Consider the following 17,611-nt stretch of genomic DNA (forward strand, 5'->3'; position numbering starts at 1 on the left):
TATTAGTGCCAGGGAAGGAATTCCCTGGCACTGATAGGGCTTACCGCCATGGATTTCATGGCGGTTCCTACTGCTGGAAATCCACGGCGGTAAGCCGGGTCGAAATACCGGCGGCGGTATTGTGACGGCCGCCGGGCTGGAGACCCAGGTCTCCAGCCCAGCGGGCGGAACAGTGAAGCAGCGGATGAGCATGGCGGTAACCGCCATGGTCATGATACTAAAAAAAAGACCGCCAGCCTGTTGGCGGTCTTACCGCCGCTTTAACACCGTCCGCCAGGGTTGTAATGACCCCCCTAATCCTTTGGTGGTTGGAATTTACCTGGACAGATGCATGCTCAGACTCAATTTCACCTGCACCCAGGTGTCTGAGTGGAGTAATATTATCATGTCTAGGAGTGGCCGAGGAATGTTCCAGAGTGGCAGTTTCCTCCAAAGCCTGGCCCGGTCTATGTTCTCAAATGCAGCCCTTAAATCGATAAAACAGAGGTGGAGAGGCAGCTTAGAAGACCTCACATTATCTATGAGCGCTGCCATAGCCAGGATATTGATTGATGTGCCTGTGGTTTTAGAAAACCTGGTTTGCTTGAATGGAATGGTTGCATTTGATGATGCCCAGCTTTGTAGTTCTTTGAGCAATGTGCCTGTAAAATATTCTGCTTTAATATTGATCAATGAAGCTTTCCCACCTTTCGATAGAGTATATGTGTGGTAGATTCTTGGGCTCGTAGTACGCCCTTTGCCTCATGAAGCACCTCTTCCGTCATTGCTAATGAAAATTTAATTCTCTTGAAATTAACATTAAAGTTGGAGGGCCTTCTGCTGACCATTCCAATTCAGGGGGAGATACTTGAAGGAGCATGTCCTGTGGTTGCTGGTCAGTGTCTCCTTTGCCCCCTTGCCAGAATAAGGAGACACAATGGAAAAATGAGAGGGAGATAAATGTGTAGTCTAGTGTTGAGCTGGTTGTTGTCGAGTAAAAAGAGTCTGCCAACAAAACGTCCTCACGGAATCTTCCATTAAGAGCCCTAAAGTTGATTTGCTCTGAGTCATCCCATAAGCGTCTTGCAGTTTTGCTTGCTCTGCCATGAAGTTTTCTACTCTGTTCCAGGATATTCCAGTATAGGGGCTGGCACCTCACTTCGTTGCCCGCAGAGGAGCCCAAAGGTTGTAAATTTCTGACCCCTAAGCGAATGAGATTGAGGGAGTCTAGATTGCTTATGTGCATCAAGAGCTGATCTACAAGATGTTTCAAGTCTTGTTCCTTGCTTTTTGGGTGGATGTAAGTGTTAAATATTATAACCGCCTGCTTCTTTCCATCCATTATAAAAGCTTGTCTTGACTGCAACTATAGGGGGTCATTCCGACGCCGGCGGGCGCCGGGCGGAGACCGCCAGAAGACCGCACCGCGGTCAAATGACCGCGGCGGTCATTCTGACTTTCCCGCTGGGTGGGCGGGCGACCGCCTAAAGGCCGCCCGCCCGCCCCGCGGGAAAGCCCCAGCAACGATGATGCTGGCTCCGAATGGAGCCGGCGGAGTTGGTGGTGTGCGATGGGTGCAGTGGCACCCGTCGCGATTTTCAGTGTCTGCTAGGCAGACACTGAAAATCATTATGGGCCCCCAGGGGCCCCACGACACCCGTTCCCGCCATCCTGGACCAGGATGGCGGGAAGGGGGTCGGAATCCCCATGGCGGTGCTGCAAGCAGCGCCGCCATGGAGGATTCTTTGGGGCAGGGGTAAACCGGCGGGAAACCGCCGGTTGCCCTTTTCTGACCGCGGCTTTACGGCCACGGTCAGAATTGCCCATGAAGCACCGCCAGCCTGTTGGCGGTGCTTCCGCGGCACTCTGCCCTGGCGGTTTTCAACCGGCAGGGTCAGAATGACCGCCACAGACTGTGATGTTGGGGGAACTTCCTCTGCCGTGGTTGTGCAAATTGATGAGAAGTAGGTTGCCAGCCCTCCTGATAGAAGACTATGGGGGTTATTACAACTTTGGAGGAGGTGTTAATCCGTCCCAAATGTGACGGATATACCACCAGCCGTATTACGAGTTCCATAGGATATAATGGACTCGTAATACGGCTGGTGGTATAACCGTCACTTTACCGTCACTTTTGGGACGGATTAACACCTCCACCAAAGTTGTAATAACCCCCTATATTTGGATTGCTTGAAGGCTGATGAGGAGAAGTAGCTGAATACCTGGAGTTGAAGTGGTTCGTACAACCAGGTTTCCTGGAACAGAATTATGTCAAAGATTTCATATAGAACAAAAACTCTGGGTCTATAACTTTACTTGGCAACTCGCTGACATTCCAGGAGCCCAAACAGAAGGTGGCTTTGCTCTGTTGAAGAGGCATGCTCCATGCAGAATTTGTCATTGGCTGCCAGTTGTGCCATTGATTGTTGTAAATATCCCCTTCAGGTCAGAGGGTGCATTTGTATACCAAGACAAGGATTCAGGCCGGCTGTACCTGTCAGTGGACGCCCACCTCCTTTTTGATGACTCACCCGGTGCTCCCTTGAGTACCGAGCTGACAGGCTTTGCTTTGCGGTTCGCTCCGCCACTCTCGTTTGAGAGCAGGAGAAAAGTGAAGCCTGTGTTGAAATGTAGGGTACTGTTAATGCACCACTCCTTAAAATTGTGATTTTCAGTTAGTACTTTTTGTGTGATTGCTGATGTTCTCCAACTGGCCTTTGTGACTTTGCGTGCCGATGTGGCTGCCGGTCTGATAAATTCTATCCCAAGCGAGTTGCTTGACCTGATCTCCACGAGGGATGGAATAGTTGACAGCAGCAGTAACATGCCTCTATTCAGAGTAACACAGTTGCCTCTTGACTTGTACTCTGGTTTGAAGAGAAGGATGCCAGAGTCCGATTGTGAGTTTAAAGAGAGGGTGTGGTGTAGATCCACCCCCTAGAGTACTGACTAGCTGATTGAGGCCCCGTTGACAAGTTTGGCCCCTGGGCTCTTAAATTGTTTTATCCTGTCGGAAGAGTGTGTGACCATTGATTGGAGGGGGCCCCATGTGCTTGCAGATGGAGTTTGAGGGCCGGGGCCCAAGTCTGTGGTATTCACTGGGATAGGGTAACTACTGGACTTAAACTGTGCTTCCGTCGGCACCCTCCAAAGCCTGCTCTTGAATGGATCTGATCCTCTGGCCAACACTGAGTTTCTTGCTGGAGTTCTCTCCATAGCTGGGTCCTGTCTGGAGGACAATGCAGGTATGGCCATGCTTTGTGCTCCCTTTGGGGTGACAAAGTGCTCTGAGGCATAGCATTGAGGATCCCTGTTTGTGTGTGGGGTGACACTTTTATCCGCAGATGGTGGTTTATCTGGATCCTCTTGCTTGTCAGCCCTCATAATATCTTGATGAGAGTGGGAGGGATCTTCAGGAGAAGGTTGACTGGAATCTCCTAGACTCTCATGAGGGTGAGAGGCTAGGCCAGAAGGTGCATCCTTCAATTTAGTGTGTGATGGGCAAAAGAGAGGATACACAGCTATTTGTGTTCTGATAATTCTTCTGTTCCATCCTTTCCTCCTTTGCACCTGTCTTTGTTTTGCATTTTGAGCTAAAGCGGTCACAGGCAATTGAGGCTCTTTGATATGAGTTCCTTGTTGACTTGCAGTGGGAAGGCAGGAGGGACTCCCACATGAACTGTTGGTTTATAGAGGTGAGTAATTTTGGGATCTGGTGCTTCCAACTGCGCCGTGCCCTGATCTAGCTCTCCTGAGATGGCAGTTTCCACTCTAATATTAGCAATTTACTTGAATTATTTTAGGCCATTGTTGAGCATAAGGGGAAGAGTGGACAGTTTGTCCATGATCAGTCCGCAGCTAGACATCAGTTTTGTCTCCGACTGTGCCTATTTTATCAATGAGTTGAGATCTCCCAGCTTCTCATCGGTGCCTGCAACATGGACGGCCGCAGTTTTTAGTAAAATCAGCTGCATGTCCATCTTATCAGACTGGTATTAGAGGCCCTTAACCGACAGTTGCATGGTATTTAACAAGACATCCATAAGTTGGCCATCTGCTATGCAGCCTTATGCTTAAACTCACCCTGCTCTGTGTTACCAGCTCAAGCCTCTCTCTTGGGTATTGAGTTGCAGTAAAAAGAGAAGATTCCTGTGGTGAGTCCAGTGACTAAGGAGTTCAACATCTAAGCACATTCCTGGGTGCCCAGGTATGAGAGAGTCCCCTGCGCATCCACCTGATGATGAGAGTCTTCCAGAAATTCTTTATGCAATGTATGATCTATAAGATGCCAATGTTCGAGTGGTAGTGAATTTGAGATTCTGGTGTTTGGAGGCATGTCTCTCATAAGTTTTGAGCCAATTGAGCAGACAGCTTGGACTGTACTGGTCCCCTGGGCCAAGGTCATGCTGTGTTGGCTGGATGAGTCAAGGGAGTATTCCTGGGCACTTGCCCAGTTTCTTACCTTGCTGGCCTGGATTTTTAAAGCCGGACCCACCTCCTGGTGCCCTGCAGCGTGTCTGTCATTTTGTTTGTTCTCTTGTCCGTTTTGACTTGACCACATGGGCTGAGAGGTAGGTAGTGCTGGGGCAGAGAAACTGCCCTCCTTACGTGTATGTCCTAGACATTGTTGGATGTGAGGTTTGTAAGGGCCTCTGCTGCCTTTGTGCCTGTCCCTTGCATTTGAAAGAGCTGCAGGGGCTGGAGGGGTGACTGTAGGACTTGAATGTCACTACTAGTCAAGAAGATAGTAGAACCTGCATCTTTCTGAAATAAGAACTTGGATTACATTTTTGGTTGGAAAGAGTGAATGTGACTTACTTTTTCGGATTCTGTCTCTTTCCACTTTGCTCTTCCCATGGTAGTTGGGGGTGGACCCCTTGTTGTTCCTGCCCTCATAGGGTAATGAAGTGGCTGAACCACCGTTTTGTGTATCACTGCTGCTTGGTTTGCTTCTCTTTTCACACTTTTTTAGCTTTGTTTAACTGTCATTTTCTTTTGACTGTTTCAACAGCTTGAGGTGATAAGGGAATAAGGGCACAGCAGGTGAAGTGTGAATTAATGCTGTGCTGATACTGGAGATTGATGCAATAGTGCAGTGGTGGCAGGCATGGGCCACAGAAAATTCAAGTCCTTGTCTTTCCTCCTGGCCTGGGACAATTGTGGTGCCTGCATTTCTGTGCTTCCAATTGTAGATGTTGCAGCCCCCAGCCCCACCCTGGTCAGCACCTCAACACCCCTACCATGGTTTGCCAGACTCTGATGGTATCTTGGCACCCTGTTGTGACCTGAAGGGGGGCACAAGCATGCTCGCCTTGTAGCCTGGTTGGAGTGTAGAGGTGAAAGTAAAGGTGGAAATGAAGATGCTGGGTGGTAAATTGAACTGTCATTTGATGGTGGATTGGTGATGGTGGATTGGTGAGGGGAGGTAGGGAGGTGGGCTATGGAGTGGCTGTGAGGCATGCAAGTCAGCAGGCTGCACCAAGACCTTGGCTGCCTCTACTGGCTGCCTCCATTGACCTTGCAATGTACTCAGACAGTACCTCCTATTGCCTCCAGATGCATTGTGTTTCCTTCTATTACAGTCACTCCCCCGGGTCATCTGTGTAGAAAATTGGTCCCAATCCTGACCCTCCTGGCCACTCTGTGCTCTCCTGGGGTTGTTCCCACGGTTTTGCCACAATGATCATGAATTGGCGGTGAGTTGACAGTGAGTTGGAAATGGTGAGGTAAATAGTGAAATGGGGACACAATGAGGCAACACCAGTTCGATGGTCAGGCAGTGTGGATGCTCATCACCAGCGCTGTACTGTACCGGAACTCCTGCCACCAAGTCCATTTGGATGACAGCTTTCACCAACTCCTTCAGGCATCCAGCTCCTCCTGGGGCACCGTGCCTACTCCTCCGGTCTGCAAGGCTGCCTTCAGGTTGTTGCCCAGTTTCTCTCATCCAGAACTCATAGTCATGCCAGTGTTTTTTCCAGTCGGTGGATGTCGTCTTTGTTTGTCCCACGCTGTTGACCTTGTCCACTATGGACTGCCAAATTACCTCTTTCTTCTCTAATGGCAATTTAGAGCTGATATTGTTGCTCTGTCACCTATTGATCAAAATGTAATTCTCCTTCTCATTGAAATTGCTCTTCCTCTTCCCCTGGGAGTCTGGCTGAGCATCCTGCTGGAGTTGTCCTGGCTTCTGATCTCTGCTCCACGCTCCATGGCTGCCTTCTGTGAAGTGCGCCTTTTTTTTAGAAGCATCATTTAAAAAAGTTATTTTGACACATCACACACTGAAAAGTGACGCTAAGGTGGTTTGCGTCGTCTTTTGTGCATCAAACCTGACTTATGTCACTTTTTCTCCCAAAGCATCAGTTTCTGCTGTGACATCCGCTCACAGATGTATCAACTTTTTTGATGCAGTTTGGACCTTACCCATGGTGTGCCGTACCGTAAATATGGAGCATCCATGGCATTTAATAATGATGTAGCAATGTGCCAGTTATTTTGACGCACTGCTACCGCAACACAGCAATATGTAAGTTCTTGTAAATGAGGCCCTTTGTTTATGACCCCAGACAATCTGGGCCCCAGATAACCTCCGGGGTTGAAAACCTCAAGAACCACCTACAACCCAGATCCTGGACCATGTTGGCTGTGAGTCCTACCTCTCAAATTGTTGGCACCCCAGTCCTGAGCTCTTGAAAGTGAGCCTGAAGGTTCTCTGCCAGGACAGATGTGGTCCTGTGCAGCAGAACTGAGAGCACAAAGTGTCTTTTTGCAGCTAAATTGGATCCTATGCAGCTCAACACATCCCAAATGCGGAAACTCGCACAGGATTCAAGGAACTTGGTTCAGCAGGCTTAACCTGTGCCTGTATCCTGCCCATGCTCCATGACAGTGGTGCTGAAGTTGTGACTTAGACTGGGACCAATGCAACAGGATAACAATAGTTGCCACTTTGTATTTTCTGGTGCTTTTTGTACTACAAACATTTGAAATTGTATATCTCTAGTTCTACTGTTTGGATTTCTGAAGCTTGGGTGTAAAATAATTTATTAGTTGTTACTCAGTTTTGCAAAATTTCTGTGGGATTTTTCTTGTATTCTATTCTCTATTTTGTAGTATTTGGGTGCTGCGTGAATAGTTGATACTTTGCCTCTAAGTGAAGCATGACTGATTTGTGCTAACCTAACGAGGGTTATGCACCAGTTTCACATCAACATGATTCTACTTATCCAATAAACCAATACTATTAGTGGTATCTTACTTTGTGCCATACTGTCTAACCTGCACATGTTGTAAAATATGCTACACACTTAGACAGGAAAACATGCCAGTCCATGTAAAGTTCTGAGCATGAAGGTTTACTTTTCAGCACAGACACTGTAACGTGGCTGTGAAGCAGGCCCCCTTGCATTATGGTGCAATGGTCCTTGCGTTGGCGCTAGGGTCCACTGAGTGTGCCAGAGCAAGGAGAGGACAGGTATGCACCATATGATGGCATACAATGAGCCTTCCTGTCTTTTGCCTTTCATGTAGGGCAGCGAGTTGTCTTGCTGTGTTGTGTGAAAAAAAAAAAAAACATATGGCCCTCAGTGGGTTAAGACTCACCCTGTACATTTTGTTGGCCCTCTATGTCAGCACCACCCTGGCCCTCGACTCCAGCATACAACTTAGTTGGAATGTGGATGTCACCTGCTCCTCCAATGGGTTCAATTCCTCCTGGACATCTAGTCCTCCTCTGGTCATCATGGCATCCTTTTGGTTCCTGGCTAGTTTTTTTTTGTCCTGAGTTTGCAGTCATGCTAATGCATTTTGCAAACCAGGACAGTCTTTCTTTTGGAGGCACACAGGTGACCTTGTCCACCATTGTTTGCCATAAAGCATCCTTCTTTGCTAGAGGTAAATTTGAGGTGACAAATAAATCATTTTAGTCACCTCACTTATGAGTATTTCACTTTCTTCCTCAGTGAAGTTTGACTTCTCCTTCCATGGTGCATAATGTTGAGAAGTGCTCTAGAGATTTGCATTGTGCAGTGTAGGTTTTTAAACCTTACTGCAATATATTGCACTCCTGTGTGACACAATGCTAACAGCATGTAAAGGTGTCTTTCTTACAGCAGGCAATTCAATTTTGCGTCACAGTTTATGATGCATCTTTGAGCCCTAAATCATAGTGCGCTGTATTGTAAGTGCAGCCATCTACTACACAGGAATTTGCACAGCATGGCGCAAGGCATTCTCACAGAACTTTGTGCAACATAGCGCTGCATAACAAATGATGAATCTGGGCTCATTTCTAAAGATGAAGCCTTCTACTCTGCTCCATCACTGTAAGAATCAAATCACACGTAGGGCCTGTCTACCAGGACTGTTGATTACCATTGGCGCTTTTCACTTTTTGACAGTATTTTTATGCAAAACTCTTAAAATTAATTATCTCCAGTTTCCAATATTGCATTTAGGCCATTTTGTCAGTTTACTGTATTTGTATAATTCAGATTGGAATTTTTATTGTTTGGTATTTTGATTTTTTTATTGTTTTGGTTCATATTTTACACATTGCACAATTTAGGTATGTCTACTTTGTGCCATAGCTGCCATGTGATTGAGTTCAGGATAATGAAGTGACGTTGGGGTTTCACCCTGACAAGAGTTGCAGTTATTTCTTGAGTTGGGCAGTCGTCCATCTCGAATAATAATCTAAGTTCTTAGACATGGTGTTCTAATTTTGCTGAGGTACCATCTTAGAATTTAGACAGTATAGAGGGTATTTAGTTTTACTACAGCATATCCCTGTGCAATTTATAATTTTTACCCATTTAGCCAGGTATTACCTAGATAAATGTTCGCGAGGGACTGGAAATCAGGAGTCTGGTGTTCACACATTTCATGCCATTCCCAATTTAGCAGAAAACGGTCTCATCCTAGTTTGGAAATTACAGGCAATGTGCAATGAAAGTATGATATTGAACTCATTATATAGAGAAGGGTGGAATATCCATTTCCATTATGCTGCTTCCCAGACTGATAACAGATTAACAGGTAACCATTTGTGGCAGAGACAGGTAAGCCTACATTTATTTCAGCCTCTGATTGGAAAAGTCTTTTTCTGGAGTGGCCTTGTCAATTAGATCACTTGTCGTAAGGTGTGTTACTATGAGGCTACTTGCAGTTCTTGTATTATCCGAGTGTTTTAGAAATAAACTAACATCTCTTACGGAAATAGGCCAAAATATGAGAATAACCTACAGGAGTGGACCTTGAAACAATGAAACACACACGACACACACACACGTAGTCCACATTTCTCTGAGCACAGCTCAGAATGGATCAGTTTTGGCTATAAATTACTGATCCTGATGCTATTGATAACACAGCTGTAGAGTTACTAATGATAAATCAATTTTAAGTTTTAGTTTTTTCCTTTCTGTGTGATACATTTTTAAGAAGTAGGATGAGGTATCAGTACTGAAGGGCATCATACTATATAATACTGTGCAAGCGGTTATGTGATGCAACTTAAGGGAGTACTGTGTTACTCGTGGCACAATCATGGCATTTATGTAAAGACTTAGGGGGTGATTCTAAGTCCGGCGGGCGGCGGAGGCCGCCCGCCAGATTCCCCCACCAAAATACCGCTCCGCCGTCGAAAGACCGCTGAGGGAATTTTGGGATTTGCCCTGGGCTGGCGGGCGACCGCCAAAAGGCCGCCCGCCAGCCCAGGGCAAATCAACCTTCCCACGAGGACGCCGGCTCAGAATTGAGCCGGCGTAGTGGGAAGGTGCGACGGGTGCAGTGGCACCCGTCGCGTATTTCAGTGTCTGCAAAGCAGACACTGAAATACAAAGTGGGGCCCTCTTACGGGGGCCCCTGCAGTGCCCATGCCATTGGCATGGGCACTGCAGGGGCCCCCAAGGGCCCCGCGGCACCCCCTACCGCCATCCTGTTCCTGGCGGGAGACCCGCCAGGAACAGGATGGCGGTAGGGGGTGTCAGAATCCCCATGGCGGCGGAGAGCGCTCCTCCGCCATGGAGGATTCTGTAGGGCAGCGGAAAACCGGCGGGAGACCGCCGGTTTTCCTAGTCTGACCGCGGCCGAACCGCCACGGTCAGAATGCCCTGCGGGGCACCGCCGGTCTGTCGGCGGTGCTCCCGCCGACCCTGGCCCCGGCGGTCTGAGACCGCCGGGGTCAGAATGACCCCCTTAATTTATTTGATGAGGTCAAAATACTGAAAGCACTAGTGCCTTCCCTACAAATTTTATGTCAGTCCCAATTTGGACATTACCAAGAACTTTTGGCCGCGCTGGGATTAAAATGAGGTGAACAAACCTGCAACGCCAAGAACTTCCACAAACATACTTTGCCTGTGTACAACTGTCAGAACTGGCTGGGAAAAATCAAGAAATGAGGGAAAGCTGGAAATCGGCACGCAAAGGTTTCCGTATTGCCCCGTGGGGTAATTTCCAGACGGTTTTACTGAGAAAACAGTAATGAGCATCGAAATTGAATTTCTTCAGTGTCACATAATTTAATGTCAATATATGCTATGTATTTTATGTATAGAAGCGAGTGCTGCCATTTGGGAAAGCTTCATATCCACTAGCAAATCAGCTTCATCGATTTACGCCACTAAATTCTCTTATTTGTGTATGTCACCGTTAGTTTACAATGCAAGAGTAAAAACTGCGTGGGGGAAACATAAATTCCAGGCACATTATTTTGACCTTAAATGGCACCTATATGTTCAAACACTTTTGGACAAATTTAAGAAAAGTGGCGCTGCACCTAGTGTAGCGCCACTTTCTTTGTGTCACTTTAGCGCCCCACTACTGCCACCATGTGCGTGTCATATTAAAAATATGGCGTACCATGGTGCAGGGTAGAGAGCAATAGCGTCAGAATTTCTAACGTTAATGATGTACTGTTCATGGTTAGTGCCAAAATGTTGGTGCTACACCTGAACAGTACATAGGGGGCCCATTAAAAACAATGGCATGTCCCCTTTAAACCCCTGCTCTGAGTAGTCATTGAAATTGCTGAAAAAAATGATGGAAGAAATCTTTTAGATTTAGATAATGGGGGAATGGCCCCCTTTCATACATTCTGCCTGGCTCAGGCATAGGCTCTGATTTAAGATGGCCTAGCGCCACTTTAGAACCACCTTAGCGTAATTTTTTTTATGATAAGGCAGCGCTAAGGTGGCCTTTTCCCCGTACCATATTTACAGAGTGGGCCAATCCATGCATTGAGCCACTTTGTAGCTCTTTGTGTTACATTATGCGTGTGCCAGGCATAATATATGCAAAAGGGGTGTTCCCCCGTTGGGGCGGCTGAAAAAATGGCTCAAGGTGGTGGTAGAAGGTGCAAGGGGACACAAGAAAAGTGGTGCTACATGTAATGTAGAGTCACTTCTCATAAATCTGGCCCATAATGTACTACAAGGGGTTACAAAGTGGAGCAATGCATGCATTGTGCCACTTTGTAAATTTGGCGCTACGTTTGGCCTCATTGGACCACGGTAGTGTAAAAAAAAAAATGACGCTAATGTGGCACAAGGAGGCGCCAGGGTCTCTTAAATATGCCCCTTTCTATATTTCTGAACGGGATGCATTTTCAACTTATATGTTGGTGGTACGATGCAGGAATTCAATTTTGTTTTTTACCACTGATTGAATTAAGATACATTTGCTGAATATACATATATTTACTGAGTTGCGAACTAGAGGACCGGTGTGGATTAATTTATGCATCCCAATAATTTGAATAGGTAGCTTAAAAGTATATCTAAACACAATTAGCTATTTATTCATTTTAAAATCAAAGGGATTACGTCTTACATTACAAGTAATCCCCCTTTCCGTCGTTATAAATTAGAAAATTCAATTATTGATAAATGTATTTTGAAAAACTAAAAAGAAATGAGCGGTTGTGCTTTTAGCAATTAAAATATGGTCCTGCCAGGCATTTTTTCACTCTGTGAGGGTATAAGAGTTAAAAATATTGCAGACATTCTTATTGATTAAGAGTTATAAAATGTACTTACATAGAGTAAAACAACTAGAAATACTGCTACAGAAAGTTAATGCATATAAGAAACAGGGAGGAAGAGTGCACAAAACATGACTCCTATGGAGGATTCATATTAAATCTGTTTGTTCAATTACAACGCATAATGATATTTATAGCGTTTAATATACAAGAACATAGCATTGCAACAACAAAAACTACAAACATTTGGAACAGACCTATAAGAATTATCCTATTATTTATGCTGTATACTGTGGAGTACAGATTTACTGAAGCTTTCCACTGGGACATGTTACTTTGTAATAAAACCCAACAAAAATTGTTATGTTGGTACTTACTATTCAAAGCAAATTTGTGCAGGCAAGCTGTGATTGTGCTGCTTTGCCTGAGTTTGCTTTAAGTGGGTGTTCCATGGGTGGTGCATGGGAGTTCCAATGTAACTACTCATTGGTTTTGGTACAAATCTCTATCTACTAACAATTGTATACATGGGTTTTGGGTGGGTTGGCTGGTCCAATAACAACCGACTACCTGATATTGTGAAAAAGGCTGATTTAATGAAACAGGTGCCCAAGCCTTAAAACATAAAACCTTAGCCCAATGCCTTACATAATAACTGTTAGACCTGGCCTCACCATACATCTTCCGTCCTCCTCCCCCTCCCCTAAGTAACCCTTTACAGACCAAAGGCCCAATCACAACTCTCCTCACTCAACTCCCCACATCCAACCAGAATGCATACACCACTATGCCCCGTTCCTACATTCAAAAACTCCCCCACCTCCTTAATCTTCGACTGGGTCTGTACATGACCAACATTTCTTGGCATAACTTTCGACTTTTGTAAGCAACTGCTGAAGCACCTGCTCATCTTCAGCGACAGCAACCATTATTCCCCCCACTCTTGTGCACCTGGCTCACCAAAGCCACCAATGGCCATAAAATTCCAAAAGAGGCACCTTACCGCAAGCCATCTGCTCCCACAGCTGGAAATGGAAGGGGAGAGCGTGGGGTATTTTTACAGGAAGACCCTTGCTAGCAGGTGTGTACTACACTAAAATGGCAAGTGTGCCACGTGTCACTTGGCCTAAAATTCCCATCGACCTGCCCCAGTACCCTCCAACCAATCATGCCACCACCTGTCCTGGACCCTACCACCCGCTCAAAGATCCTAGGAGGATAGGACATTCTGCCCATCCACAAAAAAAAACATTGTGTCGGAAGGTGCATCCAAGAACAACCAACTACATGATAGTGTGGAAAAGGCTGCCTTAATGAAACAGGTGCACACGCTTTAAAACATAAAACCTTGGCTCTATGCCTTACATACTAACCATCAAACAAAACCTCACTATACATCTTAATAACTATGCAACCTCCTGCCCCCTCCCTAAGTAACCCTTTACAAACCAAAGGCCCAATCATAGCCCTCCTCACTCAAACTCCCCACATCAAACATCGTGCTTATTCCAATGTTGCCATCTTATTCCAATAAAAAAGTACCTATCCCAGGATCCTCAACTGGGTCTCTTGGTATAATGTGTAGGCACTGCCACCAGAAAAAACACTAGAGCCCTTCCCCACATGTTGCAAAATCAACTTACATCCCACTGGCATATGCAGCATTCCTGCCAACATGCTTCTCATCTGCATCAAATACAACTCAAACCTATAGATTAACGGATGTACCCCACTGTCCTGGACAAACTCCTCTGTTTCATAATTATTATTCTGCCTTATCTTGTCAATTGACCCAGGATTCTTTGACTCCCCCCCACCAGGCTCTCCGCAACATGAACTCAGTCCACAGGATGGTGGTCCCCGACCAGAAACCTTTCATCTCTAGCAAGTCTGCTTTAATTCACTTTACCAGCACGAGTTATTCCATCTGTATTAGATCATTTCCCCCTCTAAATGCAAGAGCTACACATCAGGCCATAGGAATCCCTGAGACATCAAATTGAACTTTGGCAATGACTCATGCCATTGCAAGCCCTCTTTACCAAACCATTTTGACTGCACCATAGTTACCGGAAATCCAATTTGCTTTCCACCTCAACTGGGTTTGGCATACCGTACCTCCATTTCATGAAGGAATGCCCACACATGCCCTCTCCCTTGGCATGAAACGCAATCTAGGATGAAAACAGCAACAATAATGCAAATTGTAAAAAAAAAACATCCCAAGCACAAATAGCAGCGGTAACAATCAGACCCTGCTTTCTGCCTCTGTAGGCATCCCAATCCGAAAGGAATGATCACCAAAAACCAGATGTCAATATCCCAGTTCACTCAACCCCTTCCTCACAACCCCCATGACCTCTGATGCTGAAAACTTTGCCCCGTCCTCATCATGCCTACACAATGCCAATCACCATTCACATGGGCAAATTTGCACATCCAAATAAGCCCTCAGCTTGATGCATGTGCCCCATCCAACAGACCCATCTTACATTTTGGTATCCACACCTGTACCTCCTTGTGAAGTATTCGCACATCCTGCCATCAAACTCCGACGAGCCTTTGAAACAACTGCTTCTGTCACCAGAAAAGCCCCAAAACCAACCAAACCCTAATCACCAAGAAACAAAGCGGCATATTTATGCTTGATTTGCTCCACATTTGGATCATTCTTTTAATGCAAATTCAGTGCAAAACTAACTCCACATTTACATTTTGGTGCTAGACCCGTCTAGTGCCGAATTTATGGAGTTAAAGTCATTTTTTGGACCTGGAAACCTACTTTGCGTCAATAAGATGCAAAGTAGGTGTTCCCATGCAATAAATTACTCTATGGCCTTAGCGCCATATTTATCCCCCTTGCTAAAATCATGCAGGGAGGGAGGAGGGCTAAAAAAATTGTGCAAAGCTTGCTTTGCACCATTTTTTAATGCTTGGGACAGGGCAGGCATTAGGGACCTGTGGGCCTGTTTCCACGGTGGAACCCCAAGGAATAAGCCCATAGGTGCCCTCCCCAGGCCTCATTGACACCCCCACCCACACCAGAAGGACAGCAGAGGATGGGGGACCCCATCCCAGGTAAGTGTAGGCAAGTACAAGTGAGTATTGTCTTTTTAAAGTGCCATTGGGGGCCCAGAAATGGTCCCCCTACTTGCCACTGGGTGCAATGGCCATGCCCAGGGGACCCTGGTCCCCTGTGCTGGCCATTGGGGTGGTGGGCATAACTCTTGTCTTTCATAAGACTCCGTTGTATTAGGGAGAGGTTGTGAGAAAACATTAATTACAACCTATAAGGAATACTTATGAAACACATCTTTGTCTATTATGATTGTTGCTTAAAGATGTGAATATGATACAACCATCTTCTATGTGGATTTATATTTAAAGCATTGCCAATAACCACATTTATTTAAAATGAGAGGATGATTGAAGTACAGTTATTTATTATTGTTTGTAGAAGTGATTGTCCATTTTGTTCATTTATGTGTACATTTTGTGCTTATATGATATGTAATTTTTGGTAAAGATGTTGTGACATGTCTAAAGTCAGCTAAGCTATCCTTTAATTTAAATATTATGAAAAGAAATATACAAACAAATTATGTTTTACAGTGATTGATTTATAGTTTCACTGTTGTGGTAAAGAGTATATAATGTTTCCTACTATTGTACCATATCTTCTATTGTTGCCACACACAGGCACTCAAGCACAAAAATTCTCAACAACTGCCAAACCTCTGGATCCCAAGCCGATTGATGATTGACAGTGCTCACACCAGCAATCTTGTCCACATTGAACATGACAGTCTCATTAACAAAAGGACGTCCCCACCAACAAACATTTGCAACAAATAGAAAATATTACAGGAACGCAATGATTCACCCCCTGTGCTTACAAGCCTCAGGCCACTCCTCTGCACACCACCAGCCTTGCCAAAATATGCCAGACCCATGGCCGCTTGCTGGTTCGGAAAACAGCTGCACAGACCACTCCACCTGTTCCCCCGCTCTATGGGGATACCATTGTATTCACTCTAGAAAACTCCTAAAATGCGCATCTCCTCCTTCTGTCCCACTTTAAGGTGAAACCCTGTGGTGTGGGAGTGATGACTCTGCAAACAACCAGCTCAGCTGCTGACAAAAGTTTCTTCCGGCCCTCACAGCTCTGCTTGCAAAATTCAAATGACCTAACAGAACTCATATATTTTTCAGCTGCGCCTTGCTCTTTTACAACATGCTGTCAAATGCAAACTCTTCTGATTTTTGTCCTCTGTCAATCTAATGTACATGTGTTTAGGTTCCAGCTCAGTGCCCAAGAAAGTAATCACAAGCACAGGCACCACCATTTCCTTCAGTGCTAAAGGGACTCCCACATGTATCAGATCCTGGCATCACAACAAAACATCCTGACATTCCTGGGACTCTAGGGCCGCCACCAAAATAGAAATCATCCAAACAGTGTGTCATGACCTCCTTCACCACCACGCATGTAAACAACCTTTAAAGAAAGGAACTGGAAGCATCAAACAGTGAGCATGACCTTGAGCCCCCCAATGGGATTGCCTTGTCCACTAAAAACTAGCCCTTAAAATGCAGGCCCAACAACTCATAATCTGCCCGGTGAACGGGCAACAACCAAAAAGCCAATTTGACATCACACTTCTTCACCATCAATGTGCCCAGGCCAAATTTGTTCACCAACTGTATTGCTGTATCTGCGGAAGCATAATGCACCATATTGCAAGCCTCCAGGATGAAATTGTTGACGGACAGGCCCTCCAGCCCAGACAAATGTTGAATTAGCAGAAAGTCCCCCGGCTCTTTCCTAGGTACTACCACAATTAGGGAAACCCACATTTTGCCAGCGGTCAGACACCAAACGGGCCATCTATCCACCATTCACTCACCTCCTTCAACAGTTTTTCTCACACCAAATCCTTATGCTCTTTCACTGACTGTCAGTTGTCTGCCCAGCGCCTCACCATGGGACCTCATAGCACAAGTGAAAACCAAATTCAAAACTGTGAAATAACAAATCCCTCTCCCTGTCTGTCACCACCAGCCCAAGCCAGTATCTCAGCCTCTCCACATTAACAGGCATAGGCGGTCTTGCCCATAGGATTCTTTCAACCTCTGCCCCCTCTCACTGTTTCCCTGTAACTGCCCCCCTGCGCTGGCCTGCAGGCCAAATCCGCTAACTTGAGGCCCACACTGTAGGGCATTTGTGCCTATACTTACACTATTCCCGCAAACACTATCCCCTGTTATATGACCAGCAAGCTCTTCCCTGCAGCACCCATCTTTGCCTGGGTGGTACAACCTTGAGAGGACATGTATATAACTGGCCACCGACTCACTGTGTAGGTTGACGGGGCTGGCCACTCTGGTATCACTGTTTTGAGGAATAGCTTGTTATCCAACTGACCCCAAACATCATCCGATTCTCTGCCAGGTGGGCGCAAAACTCTTCTTCATATCACACTAAAATGACACCTGGCCTACCTGCCTATGGGCCTAGTAATCCCATGAACCCCACTCTGTGCCAATGGGCTGTTTGTGCAGCCCCTAGACCCTACCAGCGGCCTGAAGACCTGGGATGGTAGGGCATTCTGCCCATCCCCTCAAAGTCCCAATTCTTCAAAATTC

Source organism: Pleurodeles waltl, chromosome 8 (assembly GCF_031143425.1).
Source record: "Pleurodeles waltl isolate 20211129_DDA chromosome 8, aPleWal1.hap1.20221129, whole genome shotgun sequence".
NCBI classification, from domain to species: Eukaryota; Metazoa; Chordata; class Amphibia; order Caudata; family Salamandridae; genus Pleurodeles; species Pleurodeles waltl.